This window comes from Rhinolophus ferrumequinum, chromosome 2 (genome assembly GCF_004115265.2).
Source record: "Rhinolophus ferrumequinum isolate MPI-CBG mRhiFer1 chromosome 2, mRhiFer1_v1.p, whole genome shotgun sequence".
Lineage (NCBI taxonomy): Eukaryota > Metazoa > Chordata > Mammalia > Chiroptera > Rhinolophidae > Rhinolophus > Rhinolophus ferrumequinum.
This window is the reverse complement of record NC_046285.1, coordinates 51,159,140-51,174,308: the sequence shown is the minus strand read 5'-3', so window position 1 is coordinate 51,174,308 and position 15,169 is coordinate 51,159,140. Positions and strand designations below refer to the sequence as shown.

The 15,169-nt window shown below is 45.0% G+C and overlaps 1 protein-coding gene across 8 annotated transcripts in view; it reads left to right on the top strand.

Annotated features, from left to right (window-relative positions):
• Positions 1-13,400: 13,400 nt before the first annotated feature.
• Positions 13,401-15,169, top strand: part of PIGZ (phosphatidylinositol glycan anchor biosynthesis class Z) — a 30,098-nt gene continuing 28,329 nt past the window's right edge. For all 8 annotated transcript variants that reach the window (XM_033087680.1, XM_033087697.1, XM_033087690.1 and 5 more), the window contains exon 1: positions 13,401-13,582. The gene's annotated coding sequence lies outside the window, so the exon portion shown is untranslated. The remainder of the gene's footprint in view (positions 13,583-15,169) is intronic.

The window sequence follows — 15,169 nt, the reverse complement described above, 5'->3', positions numbered from 1 at the left end:
AAAATGTTAGCAATTATGCCACAACTACAAGTACGTGCCTGAGGTCATTGCCAGGTGGCCCCAGGTGTTCCAGTGCCAAAACTTCATTTTAGAGTCTATTCCTGGATCTTTCCTGGCTCTACTGTCATAGGACAGGTTCCCTGAAAAACACACTCTGAGGCTGAGGTTTGTGTGCAGGTTTATCGAGGAGTGCTCTCAGGCACGACACCTGCAAGGCGGTAAGGATTCCTGGATGGGCAGACAAGAGTTGAAAAGCAATGCTGTAGCAAGGAAGAGCTGAGATGATCCTCCAGGGAGCTCTGAGGTCCCTCCAGGGGGACCCACAGGGATGTGGACACATCCAGCCCCAGAGCACGGTGGTGGCACACGCAGAAGGGGATCCTGCCACATTGCCAGCTGGGCTGCCTGCCTGCAGCCTCCAGGACACCCCAACCAAAGTCCAGGTGCAATTGCCCTTATCTCCTGTGCTGCAGGTCTCCACAATTACCTCAGGCCCTGGCCAGGGGGACCCCTGACCCAGAGCAGAAGGCCTGGGTCAGCATTTGTTGGAGCCTGGGCTCATCACTGATAACAAAGTGCTGGCCCTGCCGATGTCAGAGATGGGGGGGATGGACTGAGCTTATCGCTGACAGGTTGCAATTCCTCCGCAAAGCTTTTCAGCCACTAGCTGTTCAGCTGTGCCTCTCTCAGGGCATGAGGTCCCCTCCCCCTCTTGCAGGGAGTACCAAGAGCCGAGAGGGGTTTCTGGCTGCAGATCTGCTCTGCCATCAGCCCTTATGGCTGAGGCCCCACAGCAGAGAGTGGGTATGGCTAGGGAGGCGGGCCATGCAGGCTAACAAAGCCACCTGCCCCAGCTCCTAAAGCCCACAGGATGGTTTGACTAGCTTCTTTCTTTCCTTAAGAGACACCAACCCTGGGCGAGTGTGTGTGCGTGTACCCATGTGTACGTGATGGAGGTGTGTACACAATTATAAGCACACACAGCTGTTTCCAGACCTTTCCTCCTGCGAAAGGACAGAGGAGCTGGTTCCTGCTCAGCAGAGACTGGCAAGAGATGTCCTCACCCAGGGGTGTCTTAGGATTCCAAACTTTTGAAGCCCTTATTCTTTTCTTCCCATTCCCATTAGAGGCTAAAGAACTTTTTAAAAGCTAGGTTTCTTCCTTCCCACCCCAACCTTGAAGTCTCAGTTTCTTCTGAGACTGAGAAGGACCCCAAGGGGTAGGGTAGAGGTTACACTGAAATGCATCTGCTTTGCAGTCTTCTCTCAGGCAACTTTATTTTTAACTTGTGGTATTAATAAAATATACATAATATAAAAATTTACTATTTTAACCACTTTTAAGTGTACAGTTCTGTGGCAATAAGTACATTCCCGTTGTTCTGCAGCCATCACCACCATCCATCTCTAGAATTTCCCCAACTGAAACTCTGTATTCATTAAACACCAATTCCTCATTCCCCCTCCCCCAGCCGCTGGCAACCACCCTTCTACTTTCTGTCTATGAATTCGACTATTCTAGGTACCTCATATTAATGGAGTCATAGAGTATTTGTCCTTTTGTAACTGGCTAATTTCACTCAGCGTGATGTCTTCAAGTTTTGCCCATATTGTGGAACATTGCAGAATTTCCTTCCATTTTAAGGCTGAATGCTATTTCACGGTATGTATACGCCACGTGTTGCCTATCCATTCATTAGTCAGTAGACACATTTTAGCATTATGGATAATGCTACTGTGAATATGGGTATACAAATATCTCTTTGAGACCCTGCTTTCAATTCTTTTGTGTATACACCCAGAAATGAGTTGCTGGATCATATGGTAATTCTGTTTAATTCTTTGAGGAACTGCCATACTGTTTTCCACAGTGGTTGCACTATGTTACATTTCTACCAGCAGTACACAAGCATTCCAATTTTTCCACATCCTCACCAACACTTGTTACTTTCTTTCTCTTTTTTATAATAGCCATCCTGGTGGGTGTGACGTGGTGTCTCGTTATGGGTTTCATTTGCATTTATTTCCCTAATGATGTTGAGCGCCTTTTCATGTGCTTTCTGGTCATCTGTGTATCTTCTTGGGAGAAATGTCTATTCAAGTCCTTAGACAACTTTACATTTTTAAAAAACTGCTCTTGTGATACTTTGAAGATTGTCGGTTGAGACGTTTCTTTCTGAGACTTCTTGTGACCCATCTCAGGGTTAGACCTGCTCCTAACCCAGACACTCCTGTGGGAACAGTAGGTGAGCAGGAAAAAGAACTGCAAAGAGAAGTCTTGCCCACCTTGGAACCTGGCCAGGGGAACTTTGTTCTCAGGATTTCAAATCTATTGCTTGAGAAATTCTGAAGTTCGAGTTGAGCTGGAGCCAGTTTCTGGATGGCTCCAGCTCAGCACATGTGGCTTCCCCATGACAGAGAGATGCCAGTTTTTAGGGGGCTTTGCCTGGTGTGGGAGGGCAGCTGACCCAGCACCTGGTGGCAGGAATCGGCAGTACCCAGAAGGCAACCTCCAGAGTTGCTTTCGGGCCCCCAGTTGCTTGCGATTTTCCAAGAGAATGCTGTCTACAGGCCACATGACAGCTGCAGTCATTTAGCACACACACAAACCTTTCTGCTGATAGGAAAGATTACAATCAGCTTTGTATCTGGAAGGTGCAGGGCTGAGTTTATCATCCACCTCAGTTCAGAGTTTACCGTCAGCAGCAGCCCACAAGGCCTTTCTCCTGCCTTATTTACTTATTGTCACTCTTTATTCCTGGGCCCAATTCCTGTCCCTTCCCCCCCACCCTACCATGGGCATTTACCCTAATGTGTTTGATGTGTATCCTAACATTTTTGTAAAGCATACATGTTTTCATGTGTATGTTTCTTTAACACATTGTCCTGTGCTAACAAATCTCCTTCTCCTTCTCACTTTATCTTTCACTTAACACTATGTTTAAAAAAGCAATCCATATTCATGTGTTTCTAATTCATAGAGGATTCCATCCTGTCTTTCACCTCTGGAAGATGGACAACCAGGTGCCTTCATTGCTTGATACACCTTATCTATCAAGATTATTAACCAAGGGGTGGACAGGTGGCTCAGTTAGTTAGAGCGTGAGCTCTGGGCAACAGGGCTGCTGGTTCGATTCCCACATGGAGCTGCGCCCTCCGCAACTAGAATGAAGTCAATGAGCTGCCGCTCAACTACCAGGTGTCCAGATGGCTTAGTTGGTTGGAGCGTGGGCTCTCAACCACAAGGTTGCCGGTTCAACTCCTCAAATCCTGCAAGGAATGGTGGGCAGCGCCCCCTGCAACTAAGATTGAACACGGCACCTTGAGCTGAGCTGCCGCTGAGCTCCCGGATGGCTCAGTTGGTTGGAGTGCATCCTCTCAACCACAAGGTTGACGGTTCGACTCCCGCAAGGGATGGTGAGCTGCACCCCCTGCAAATAACAATGGGCAACTGGACCTGGAGCTGAGCTGCGCCCTCTACAACTAAGATTGAAAGGACAACAACTTGACTTGGAAAAAGTCCTGGAAGTACACACTGTTCCCCAATAAAGTCCTGTTCTCCTTCCCCAATTAAAAAAAGAAAAAGATTATTAACTAAGTCAATCAAATCATCTATATCTTTGCTTGTTTTGGAACTATCTCTTCCTGAGGAAGTGGCTTCATTAAAATATCCAACTACAATTGTTGAGCTGTTTCTTCCTGCAGTTCTGTCAGTTGCAACTTTATGTATTTTAAGACTATTGTTAGATGCATATGTTGTGACCATTTTACCATCTGTTCTATCCATCTTTGACAATTTGGTGTTTTTTACCTTGAATTTTATTTTGTTAGATATTCTTATTGCTACTCTGACTTTCTTTAGTTTGTATTTACTTGATATATCTTTTTATTCTATATGGGTTTTTTTTGCAATCTTTCTCTATCATTTTAAGTGTGTGCCTTATGGTCTAGTGTCCCAACACTAAGGGGTTCTGTCTAGATGTCTATTGCCTTTAGGTATAATTAGTGATGCTTTATTTATATTAGGGCTTATTTCTACCTTATTTTATATATTTTATTTACCATACATTTTACTGATTTTTTTCCCTTTCCTGCTGTCAATTAAATAGTCCAATTTTCTTTTGCTGGTTTGAAAGTATTTTTATAACTATGTAAAATACACATCTGTAAATGATCAAATAAATACGTGGGAGGAAAGGAACAAATCTTTCTTATAGAAGAATTTCAAATAGTAAATGGAAAAGGAATGAGAGAAATAGAAAATCACCATAAGAATGCTATTCTTGCAATTCCCACAGGTAAGATCCACAAATAATGCTAAAACTAGTGAGCAAAACTCTAAAGAGAAGCAGGATATATGCATAGATTCGAAGTATTTCCTCCAAAATATTGTTAATTACTGCCCTTGTTTTAACATATGTCCCCACATTTTTTGCTGCTCTTCCCTCCAGGATGAGGAGTTTAACTCTTTGCCCTCGAGGGTGGGCTGGACTCAGTAACAGGCTTCTCACGAACAGAACATGGAAAGGGAGAAATAATAACTTTACAGTGGAAAAGCCCGGCAGGCACCCCCTTAACCAAATGAACAAGATCAATGTTACCAGTAATAAGTCATGTTGATACCAATGACATGATTAATTGATACCAATATGATGTGACGCAGAGGGTACCCCATCTCTGTGGTATTCTTTCCCCAAATCCGTAACTCCAGTATAATCATGAGAAGATATTAGACAAACCCAAACTGAGAGATAGTCTATGAAATACCTGACCCCTGTTCTTCGAAAGTCAAAGTCATGATAAACCAGGGAAGACAGATATGATCACAGAGTCATGATGGCTGAGTACATCACAGTGTCCTGATGGGCATTAGTGGAAAAACTGGTGAATGCTGAATAAAGTCTGTAGTTCAGTTAATAGTGCTATTTCTTAATTTGGTGTTGTGCCATACTTAGAAGTGCTCTCTCATCTCCAAAATTATGTTTTAATTCTTCCATTGCTTCTTCAGCATTTTGTGGTTTCATTTTATTAACATTTACAGATTTGGTACCTCTCAGAATTATTTTGCAGTGAAGTATAAGGTATTGATACAACTCTATTTTTTGTTTCAGATTACCCTGTTTGCCTAGTAGTTTTAGATCAAATAGTTTTCCTCCACTGATTTGGAATTTCAACTTGATCATATCCTGAGTTGAATCTATGAGTATTCTTGTACTTTCTATTCTGTTCCATCTGTCAATTTCTGTGTGAGTACTGCATTAGTTTAATTTTTATAGCACTATAAAATTAGCCATTTTAATCTCTGATAAGTTTTGTCCTGGATATTATTATTTGTTTTGTTACCCAAAAAAAATACACATATATATCCTGTCGGTATTTTTATTGGACTCCTGTTAAATTTATGTATTGTAAACTAAATGGACTTTCTAAAACTCTGGTATGTCTTTGCATTTGTTCAGATCATCTTTTGTATCCCTTAGTAGAATTCTAAAGTTTAAAGTTTCATTCATAAGTACATTTCATGAATCTCATTAAGTTTATTCCTAGTTGTTTCATTTTCTGGCCATTATTGTTTTTTTGTTGTTGTTTTGTTATTGTAAATAGATTATTTTCTTCCATTAGTTTTTCGAACTAGTTGTTTGTAAATGTGAAATCTATAGTTTCAGAATATTAATTTTAAATTAGATGAATTTTAATTTTAATTTCTTACTGAAATATCTGGCTATTTGTAATACTTCCTTTTTAATTAATAGATATTTTTAGAGCAGTTTTAGGTTCACAGCAAAATTGAATGGAAAGTATAAAGAACCCCCACGTACCCCCTGCTCCTCCCCGCCCCACACCACACACAAAGCCTCCCCCCCTTCAGTATCCTACATCAGAGTGGTACATTTATTACAATCAATGAACCAACATTGACCTAGTATCACAAGGTTCACAGTTTACATTAGTGTTCACTCTTCGTGTTGCCCATTCTATGGGTTTCAACAAATGTATAATGACATGTGTCTATCATTACAGTATTATACAAATAATTTCCCTGCCCTAAAAATCCTGTATTCCACCTGTTCACCCCTCTGTCCCTGTGAACCCGTAGCAACCACTGATCTTTTTACTATCTCTATAATTTTGTCTTTTCCAGAATGCTATACAGTTGAAATGAAATCATATAGTATGTAGCCTTTTCTGACTGGCTTCTTTCACTTAGCAATGTGCATTTAAGCTTCCTCCATGTATTTTTGTGGTTTAATAGCTCATTTCTTTTTAGCACTCAACAGTATTCCATTGTCTGAATGTAACACAGTTTATCCATTCACCTACTGAAGGACATCTTGTTGCTACCAAGTTTTGGCAGTTATGAATAAGGCTGCTATAAACATTTTTATGCAGAATTTGTGGAGATTTACATTTAAACTCATATGGATAAATACCAAGGAGCACAATTGCTGGATGGTATGGTAAGAGTATGTTTGGTTTTAAAAGAAATCCTCAAACTGTCTACCAAAGTGGCTGGGCCATTTTGCATTCCCACCAGCAATGAATGAGAGTTTCTATTGCTTTACATCCTTGCCAGCATTTCGTGTTTAATATATTTCAAGTCAAATCTTTTGGGTTTTCCAGGTATAAAATTATGCCATCTGGAAATAATAACAATTTTTCCTCTTTCTGATTTCTATACCTTATGTTCTACTCTTGTCAAATCACATTGGCTATTATATCCAGAAAAATATTAAATAATAGTTGTGAAAATGGACAAATCTCTTTGCTGACTTTTGAGCTGGGGAGAGCTTCTTCCCATTAAGCACGATGCTGCCTTTGACATTGAGATAAATATATTTTATCATGTTAAGGAAGTATACACCTACTCCTATTTTATTAAGAGTGTTTACCGAGATTAAACTGCTGAATTTTTCAGCCTTTAAGGAGGTAGTCATATGATTTCTATCTTTTGATCAATTAATATGGTAAATTATATTGAAAGATTCCCTAATATTAAGCTATTCTTGTATTTCTGGAAGATAGCCCATTTTTTTAAGTCCCCTGAATCCTTCTCTCTCTCTCTCTCTCTCTCTCTCTCTCTCTCTCTCTCTCTCTCTCTCTCTCTCTCTCTCTCTCTTTCTCTCTCTCACAAAACTTTCTTATCTGAATCCTTGTCTCTGAAAAAGTGTTAAACACACAAATATGAAAAAGCTACTTATAAGTGTTCCTGATCCTTCAACAGGTCCAAATTCATCTGTGTATGAAAATCCCAGGACCCTTTGGCTGGAAAGGCACAGACAGATGGCATAAAGGACACACACACACACACACACACACACCTCCAATTACAAATATGAAGCTTTGCTTAGCTTTAGGTCAGACAAGGTGGGCTCGTTGCCTGAGAACCTGTCCTGGGCCCGGGGAGCTATGGGGCCTGGAGCCCCACCCAGCCTTCAAATGAGTCACTCCTACCTCTTAGGGTCACCAGTCAATTCTGTTAATGATCTGAGATCTTTCTGTTTCTCAACTTCTTTCACAATCCTGGGGACCCAAGGCCAACACACCTTGTGAGGGAGTAAAGGAACTGAAAGCAAGGAACACAGGTCAGGGTTACCTGGGCATGGTGTGTCCTTAGACTTTCGTGGGGAATGGCTTTCTGGGCTCAGCAAGGAAATCTGTATTCATGTAAAATAGGATACCACTGCTTCTACAACTCCAGCTCCTTGATCCCCAGTGTACTGCTTCTCTATGTCTCTGGCTCTGTCCTTAACTCTGATGCTGTCTTCCCAGCTCAGGTGAGCCCTTGACCCTAAGTCTCTAGTGGCACATCCTGGCTGCCTAGTGGGTGAACTCCAGCAGGCTCATGCCATCCATGCCACGGACACAGCCCAGGCTTCCTAAAGACCCCAGTTGGTGAATCCCTGGAATGGGTCAGGGTTTAGCTGAGACAAAGCCAAAAGGAAACAGCCCAGGGCAGGTAGCGTCTAATAACTTAGGGAGAACCATATGAAAGTGCCGATAATCTGCTGGTTTTGACCTACAGAAAAATGGCACTGTGCTATGGTTGAACACAAAAGCTGCTGTTGAGACCAAAACACATCGTCACAGAACCAAATCTGTGGTGCCACCCAGTGGTCAGAGCAAGTAAACACAGCTTGTTTTCATTAATCATGATGGCAACAATAAAAGAGTATTTCTGGAGCTCCCACTACTTACTGGGTGAGGAGCTTACTGTGATAATAATTACTTATTACAAGTGATTAGTTAATGTTATTGTGGTAATAATTACTTATTTGATGTACTACAAATCTCTCTTCTGAGTTAGGCAGGTAGGTATTATTATCTTCATTTTAGAAGTGAGAAAAATGAGGCTGAGGGGATTTAAAGGAGTGCTGCAAGATCACACAGCTAAGGAAGGCAGACCCAGCTTTGCTCTTCACATTCAGAGGTTTCCCTTCCCGCTTTAGAGAAAAGATGAGCTCCCAAGCTGGAGATCCAAACCGTCAGAGGTCTCAGCCAAGGTTGATCCAGGTTCACACACCTGAAAGTCTGAGCTCTTCGTGTCATATAAGAACAGATGTTAGTGGAACCATTAAGGCAGGTCATTAAATTAAAAGTCTAGTTTGAAACTGTATCAAAAGAAGTTTATGAAAATAAAAGGGAAAACCATATGCTAACATGACGTGTATCAATTTATTGTCAGCCTAGTGAGGTTCACCTGGAAAATTCTCTGCCCAAAAATTAATGAGCATTTGTGTAATTCAGAACAAATGTTTTAATTCAAATCTCCCTTGGGGGGAAATTGTCCTCTGAATCAAATGGTATATCCAAAAGGCAAGGTCCAAACACTCCTCCCGTGATGCCATAACTGCTTCCTCCCATCCTGTGAGATACAGAGTCAAGACAGGAAGCTGCTTTGTTAGACAGGCTGAGGAAATGGCAAAGCAGGCAGGATGCCCTCCACCTCCAAAGGCTCCGAAGCTGGGCACAACAAGTCAGAAGGGCACTGCCATGGCCTGTCCTCAGGACACCATCAGAGCCATCTCGGCCTGAGAGAGCCAGGGCTCTCTCAGGTGATTTTCCTCCAGGACACTAGAGCTGTGCTGCTTTCCAGAGATCACACTGTCATTTTACAGTCAGGGAAGCTGGAGCATGGAGAGAGGGATCAGCCTGCTCAAGGTCATACGTCTACTTGGTGGACCTGAGCCAGGACCTCAGCTGGTCCTGAGACTATGAAACCTGGGAACTTTGTCCCATTCCATGTTGGCGGGAAGCAGAGAAAGGAGGAAGTGAAGATAGTTCCAGCAGGGATTCTGTACCTGTCTTTCAGTTTCCTACAGAATCTGGTTACAGATGATGACAATGAGAAGGAGGAAAATGAAGCGGAACAAAGGAAGAGGAGGGGCACACAAGGATGGGAAGAAGGGAGGCTGGGCCGCGACCAGGCAAGAGAAGGCTCAGGGTTACTTGATTGCATCTCAGGCTTAGGTAGGCTCACATACTAGGCCATTGTTTCACGTGTAAGCTTTGGGTATCTCTCTGAACTTCTAAAATTGTGCACATATATTACTTTGATTTAAAATATAAATTAAAGCTGGAAAGATTTGAATTAGACTCAAGAAAACTGAAGGACGATGAAGCATTGCCCTGGCAACTAGAGAGGCGAAGATCCCCAGGAGCAGCGGTCTGAGGGAGGGGCCAGAGTGGGGGAAGGGGAAGGAGCCCTGTCTCTTCTTGCCCAGCAGTGTTCCCATGGAGCCACCACTGTCTTCACAGAGGTTCTTAGCCTTTGGAAGGACATGGGCCCTTTTGAAATTAGAAACCCTAATTTGCATGCATACATATGTACACGTAAAGTTATCCATATAATTTCCTGGGTCCATAGAGCCCGGGTTAAGAACCCCTGTTCCATAAGCTAATGACCAACCAGACTGTTTTTCCAATCCAGATATTTTTCTGAGCTTCAAACCCACACATTCAATTGTCTTCTACAAACCTTCATGGAAATTTGCCAAGTGTCAAGTAACGAAAACCTAACTAAAATCTACTTCATCTCCCATATTCCCTGTCTAGGGACTGGACTTTCATTCACCCAAATGCTTACATCTGAGACCGGCCATCAACCTGGACCAGCGGTCCTCAATGCTGGCTGCACATCAGAATTCGCTGTAAAGTTTTTAAAACACAGAGCCCTGGACCTCGCCTCTGACCTCCTGAATCAGGGCCTCTGAGAGTGGAGTCCAGCCTCATGAGTCTGAAGGGTGGCTCTCCCATGCAAACATCTTTCTTCCAGCCTCACTGCAGTCACCACATCCTGTGGCTTCTACCTACTGACTTCATTTATTCTGAATAAGTAATTCTTAAACATGATACAAAAGTCAAAGGTAAAAAAGGATAATCAGAGGAGAGTTCCCCTCCTGCCATCATCTCTCAGTTTTGCGACTGCAACACTCTCCACACTGGTCTGCCTGCCTTCATTCTGACCTCCTGTAATCCTTTTTCTGCAGCCAGAGTAAACGTTCTGAAACGCAAGTCTGACTGTGCCATTCCCCTGCCTAAAGTGGTCCAGTCACCCCTAATCCCTCCCAGGATAAAGTGCACACCCCTTAGCAGGACACACAAAGCCCCCTTCAATCTGGGTTCCTGCCAACTTCCAGCACTATGCCCCTCGCTCCCCCACCACAACCACACAATTTAATCCACAGCAACATTGCAACTCACTGAACTAGGACCCTCTACCTGGATTCCTTCATCACCCCTCTAGGAAGACTTCCTGAACAATACCTGGCTGGATTAGATGCCCTTTCTCTTGGTGCTGAGACCCTCCTGCTTATCTCTAGCGCTGGACTAACCACAGCTGTTTTTTGACAAGGGTACCACCCTAATTCAAAGTGGAAAGGATAGTCTTTTCAGTAGGGGGTGCTGGAAAACTGGGTATCTACATGAGAGGGGAAAATGAATCTTGATTCTTACCTCACACCACACATAAAAATTCATTGGACTGTATCATAGACCTAAACAAAAACCTGAAAATATACAAATTAAGGAGAAAATCTTTGTGACCTCACATTAAGGTAGGCAAAGATTTCTTAGGACAAAAATGATGACCCATCAAAGAAAAATTTTGATAAATTTGATGAAGTCACAATTAGAAACTTTGGCTCTTTACCGTTAAGAAAAGAAAACGGCAAACCACAGACTGCAATGGATTTTCATGCATTGCTAGTGGTGATGTAAAATAGTATAACCACTTTGAAAAACAAGTTGACAGCTTCCTAAGTTAAAAAACCATACAACCAAGCCATCCCATTCACTTATAGGTATTTTACCCAAGAGAAATGGAAACATACTCCCACACAAAGATTTTACAGGAATGTTCAAGGCAGTTTTATTCACATCCCAAAATCAGAAACAACCCAAATGTCCAACAACAACCCAAATGTCCTCCTTTGGGGTCCTAAGAGGATACCTCCCCACCAGCCCAGCTGGGCCTCCCTCAACCCTCTCACTAATGTCCAAATGGATAAACAGCTTATGGTATATGCATATAAGGTTGAACCATTAAGTTTGTGAACTCATCCTAGAAAATGTGCTCCATACCTCATTGCTGAATATCATTATGGTCACCTTCGAAGTACTCCTCTTGGGAAGCTATGCACTGATGCCAGTGCCTAGTCCTCCCTTCAAAGGCATTTTGGAACTCTTTTTCTGGAATGGCCATCAAAGTTGTCGTCGTATTATCCTTCATGCCCTGAATGTCATCAAAATGTCTTCCTTTCAGTATTTCCTTTGTCTTTGGGTAAAGAAAGTGATTAGGAAGCCAGATCAGGTGAGTAGGGAGAGTGTTCCAATACAGACTTCCTGTATGGTTCTATTTATATGAAATTCTAGGAAAGACAAAGTATAGTGAAAGAAATCAGATGAGAGGTTGTCTGAAGCTGGGGAAGAGGGAGGATGAAGGATTGACTGCAAAGGGGCAAAAAGGAACTTTGGGGGGAAATGGAACTGTTCTACACCTTGAACAGTGGTTAGTCTGGTATTTTCATTTGTCAAAAGTCATAGAACTGGTCAACTGTAATTGAAAAAATAAAAGGGGGGCAAAGGGCAATAAAAGGTCCAAATTTCCAGGTATAAAACAAATAAGTCATGGGGATGTAATGTACACCACAGGGAAAATAGTCAATAATATTGTGATAGCATGGGACAGTGTCAGATGGCTGCTGGACTTATCATGGTGATCACTTCTTTAGGTACATAAATGTTGAATAACTATGGTGTACAGCTGAAACTGATATAATGTTGTATGTTAGCTATATTTCTTAATAAAAATCTTTTTTTAAAAGTCATAGAACTGTACACAGTTCTTAAAATTTCTGGTATTTACTGTATGTAAATATCTCAATAAAGTGGTTTTGTTTTGTTGTTGTTGCTTTAATGTGATGGCTGCTGTGAAGCATGAAGGAGAACACAAGTGAAGGAATTATGCTCAAGACCTTCTAAAAAACATTTATTTCATTTGGGAGAGAGGGAGACTCTCCTGTGCCACATCAGCCTCACCCAGAGGTTTAGTAAAATATTCCCCCGCCAGGGGGCAGTGTCGCTGTCAGCCGGCCACCACTTTCGCACCTCAGCCCTCAGGCGTGCGCAGGGACCCGGAGGGACCCGGGAGGCGCCCAGCCCTATCCATTGCGCGCAGAGCTCCGCCCTCCAACCCGCGGGTAGGGGGCGCTCACCCCACCTCGGAACCAGGAGAAGAAGGACTGGTTCCAGCGCCGCGTCCTGCGCCCTTCGCCTAGCCCCGCCGCCTACGGGGGCCTGGCGTCGGACAAGGGCTCCTGGGCACACAGCCCCTGCAATCGGGCAGCCTTGGGCCAGTCACCTCTCCCCTACTTGCAGGATGCAGAAGTGAAGCGGTGCCTGTCGCGGGACTGTTTCCAGCACGAAATGCGCTGCGGCGGGCGGCTGCGGGGGTGTAACAGAACCTGCCTCTCTGGCTCTGCTCCTCAAATAAGGCCCGCAGAAAGACTTACTGGCGCCGCCGTCCTCCCTGACCTTCTTCCACTCAATAAAGCAAGTTATCTGAGCCGTAGTAAATGCTCACCCACACAGAACTCAAAAGTTTTATTTTTAATGACAAAATAAGTGTGGTCTAGATTGTTTGATTATCCCTCGAGCTAAAAAGGCGATTCACCAGTTGTGGCTCGACAGGGAAGGGGCTGCTAGGAAATGAGCTGGAATGCGGCGAGGAGAGAGATCAGTCACCGCCCTGCGTACCACGGCCCCAGGGACATGCCGACCCTCCACAATCACCCCCACTGTGGACGGACCCCGCTACCAGACCGCGGGGGACGCATTTGGGCAGCCCTGCCCGCTCGCTGGCGCACTTGTCTCCAGCCCTTTCCGCCACACCCCCGCCCCGCCTGGCGCACTGCGGGGTTTGCGCAATTCCCTGGACCCCGAAGAGGGGCGGCCGCATTGAGGATATGCCGCCTCCCCCTCTGGCCTTCTGGTCTGGGCGTCTCCCCTCCTCTCCCCTAGTGCAGGCTCTCTCGCCCAGCCGGACGCCGCCAGCGCCGCAAGTGCAGCCCAGAGGCAGCGCGCGGGTGAGTCTACCCGAGCGGCTCCGAAAGGGTTGATGGAGGTCAAGGCGGGAGGGGGGGAGGCAGGGGGACCGCTGTTGTTTCCACGCCTATTTGCGCTAGCTGCGGAGAGACCAGCAGATAGGTGCTAGAGCCTGGGGGGCAGGCGGGAGAGCTGTAGACACCCACATTCTCGCTCGTTAACTTTCCCCAAACCGAGTCCGCGGACTCGCAGCCCTGACATCCCAGGCTAGGGGAGACAGCAGGCTTGCGATGACCTTTTCTCGCGAAAGGAGACTGTCTGTGTACTCAGAGCGCTAGCTTTGGACCCAGCCGGAGGCCTAGACTTGAATCCTCTCCTGCTACCAGCTAGCGGTCTTGGGTGGTTTCGTAACTTTACCAAGCCTCCCTTTCCCCATCTATAAAATGGGAATACAAAGCTACCTCCCAGGGTCCTTGTGAGGATGAAACCAAAAGAACGCTGCAAAGTGCTGAGCACGAAGCCTGTGAGACCAGATAGATCCGTGTTATTTTAGCGGAGAAGACTCTCTCTCCACTTCCAGCCTTGCGAGGTACACTTAAGGCCAGGCCTGCCCTCCCGCAGTATGAGAGAATGGCCTCCTTGCCCAGTAGGCGCTTGCGGCCACAGACAAGGGCAAAAGCCCTATCGCCAAGGATGCTCCAGGCGACCCTGTGGACGAGCACCTACCCTGCTGGTTGGTGGCTGTCTGGGTCTTTGCTCTGCGCGCACAGTATGGCAAGGACGGTTGCAGCTTTCCTTAAGGAGGACATCCTTGCCGTTCCTTCTTATACGTCATTCTTGACCCCAGACATCTTCGCCTCAGGAAACTGGGAACCACTGTCAAAATTATTAACACCTCGAAACTCCTCCCTACAGAGCAGAGTTCCCATTTTGCAGATGGTAACCGCGAGGTCACGAATGGTTAAATGACGTAGGTCAGTGAAATGGAGGTACCTTATTCTCTTCTACTTTCCCGTGTGTGTTAATGTGTTGCATTCTCTGTTAATCAAAGGATAAACACGGGTCAGTATGGGCAACTAGAAAAAGGAGGCCGCCAGGGTCAGACATTCCAATGCTTCCAGGGTGGGGTGCCCTGTAGGGTTTACTGCAGCCCCAGAGTGGAGGTGAAAATGAAATGCGACACCAATCGGGAAAATGGACTCGGGGAGAGATTCTCATCCGCTGCCCCTGGGATGGACTCCAGAATCTGAAACAAGATCTTGGCCTTGAGGGACGTGGTCCGTGCGCGTTTGGAGCGAGAGAAGAGCCTTTGGCTGCTGCGCGTGTACGCCCCCTCCCACCCCACCCCCGCTCTTCCCCTCCAACACTCCCGCCCCCCCGCAGTCTTTAAAACCCACTCCAAATGCCTGATCCCGAGAAGGGGCGGGACCTTGGGCCCGATGCTCTCTCCCATAAGCAACGAACCAGCAGCTTTGTCACGAAGTTTAAGTTTGAAGGTGAGGCATTCCTTGGAATGAGCCACCACGCGATGGCTGCCATTCTGGACCTTACACGTTCACAGCTGTGTCTCCACAGCCGACACGGTGCTGCGCACACAGTGGGCGCGGGAGAAAGGGGAGGCCAAGAGC